The following is a 2,443-nucleotide window of genomic DNA, read 5'->3' as shown; positions in this document are numbered from 1 at the left end:
ATAATATATAATATCTATTATTATAAATAATTTTTTCTCTTTTGTTAGAATAAAAATATCTATATCTATATCTATATAAGAAAAAAGATGTAAATATTAAAAATTAAATGTTGCGACTTTTGCATTAATATTATCGTTTTATTACTCTTGGACACAGTATGTACAATTCTATTCCGATGAACTTTAGTTTAGATGCGGAGAAACTCGATTGAGAAATGTTCTTTCCCAAGATAGTCGTTAGCGGAAGAAGAGGTTGCTTCGTAAAAATACGAAGGGAGATATTACACTTTAGTATTGTGAATCTTCAAAGTAGTTCACATAGTTTGCACAACTGACGATCATCATAGATATTATAGCTATTATACCGAGAATTGTTTGGCTTCGAAATAAGTTTTGTTTCAACTTTTCTTGGCACGGCATATCATTTTACCACAATAGATTTTTTTTTAATTCTGAAAATATATTTATAATAGTTAAAAATATATTTATGATAGTTAAAAAAAATAATATTAATATAAAGAACATCCAGTAAATTCAAATTATTACATACCTGTTCGTTATAATTTTCCATTCAACAGTGTTTGTTGTTGGGAAGTAATGCAATTATTTGCATTTTTAAATTTTAATTAGTAGAATTATTTGCATCTTTTTTATTTCAATTAGTAGAAATGATCCTATTTTCGATTAAAGCGGAAATATATATTTGCAAAAATTTGCATTTAGTATTGTTAAGCACTAAAATCCACTTTAACCAGTTTATTTCTATTAATTGATTTATTCTTGCCAATCTAGTTTCAATTTATAATCTTTTATTTTGTTAAATATTGTTAAGCATATAAAGAGATATCATTGCCATTTTAAACAAATATTATTGTGATTACGATCGCGCTGATTGATTATTTTTAATAAAATATATCGCCACTGTAAGTAACTTCGCACAAATTTTATTCTATTCAATAAAAAGATGGTATTAATAAACAACATATATTTATATGAATAAATTTTGCGAGATCAATTTATTAGACATTCTTCTATATTTCTGTAGATTTTAGATTATTTTAAAAATTTATTAAATTAAATTATTTTGTATTTCTGTAGAAATATTTAAGATATATATTCTTTCTAAACAGACTCTCTCTTGCTATTTGCTATTGTCTGGTAAACAGGAAGAATATTATATCTTACAATGGAACAATCATCTCACGGTGAAATCACTTCCGCAGCAATTCAGGGAGGAAAATGACTCGGTTAAGGATCGAACTTGTCCAACAAAACGACCAGAGTAATCTCAAATAAATGCACATTGAATTGGAAAATATGAAATCTAAAAAAAAACTTGCTGCGCCTATAATCATATTATATGTATCGTTAAATATATTAAATAATAAGTTACGCATATCATATTATAGTTTCATATTATATTATAGTTTAGAAACATTAGACTGTCTCTAAAACTCTAACTACATTAAACAATAGAGTTGAACAAATTTTATCAAGAAAGTAATTTAATAACGTCATAAAATATTACAATTTTTAACTTATTTTTAATTTAATATCTATTATTATATAAATTTTAAAAAGTTTGAAAAAATTAACACGACATGAAAATATTAGAAAAAAGCTTATAGCAAAATGTATTTTTATCAGAGCGTTTATTTAATGGAGGATATAAGTAATTAAATAATAATGTAAATGTGTATTGCTATTAACAGAATTATAATTTTCAAATAATTTCTCATAAATTGCATTATTACTTATTTATTGTTATTATTAATAAATTTATTCGAGCACATGATTTGCAGAATATGCAATATTGAAATAAAATAAGGGTATTATGTTTGCGAATGCTCTGAAAATAATTGTAATAGTTGTGATGTTGGATCGCCTGTGGGAATTGCGGGATAAAACGTACCGGTGAAGTAGGAGCGGGTAAAGTGCAGTACGCGGGAGATGTACAGGGGTTAATGCATTTAGAATGGAACGTAAGCTCCGTGGAAGCTTTCGGTACAAAAGCTACCATAGAGCTGGCGAGAGAAAAGATGGTGCTTCGAGAAAGCTGGCTATGACTAAACCTGGTTTAAATTCCTGTCTCGTAACCATCGTGTATCCCTTTCTCTCTGGCGTCTAAATATGTCTTGTCTGACTATTTGTAATCACAATGCTCCGTCACTCCGAAGCTTATAAAATTATAGCACTTCTCGTGCAATTAGATTATATCTGCAACTTATCTTTTAAATTACGATCGACCTCTTTCTAACATTAAAATTAGCGCGTATTAAAACTACATTCTTTGATCTGATATCGAAGATGGGACGAACGCTTTCCATATAAATGTCAATTACATATCTCATTAAGTTGTGTGTAAAGTAATTATTACAAAAGAAGATTATACAATTTATGCCATAACTTCTTTATAAATATGATGCGCGAGCATAAGACAATT

Source organism: Atta colombica, unplaced genomic scaffold (assembly GCF_001594045.1).
Source record: "Atta colombica isolate Treedump-2 unplaced genomic scaffold, Acol1.0 scaffold189, whole genome shotgun sequence".
NCBI classification, from domain to species: Eukaryota; Metazoa; Arthropoda; class Insecta; order Hymenoptera; family Formicidae; genus Atta; species Atta colombica.
Note: the sequence above shows the minus strand (reverse complement) of the source record.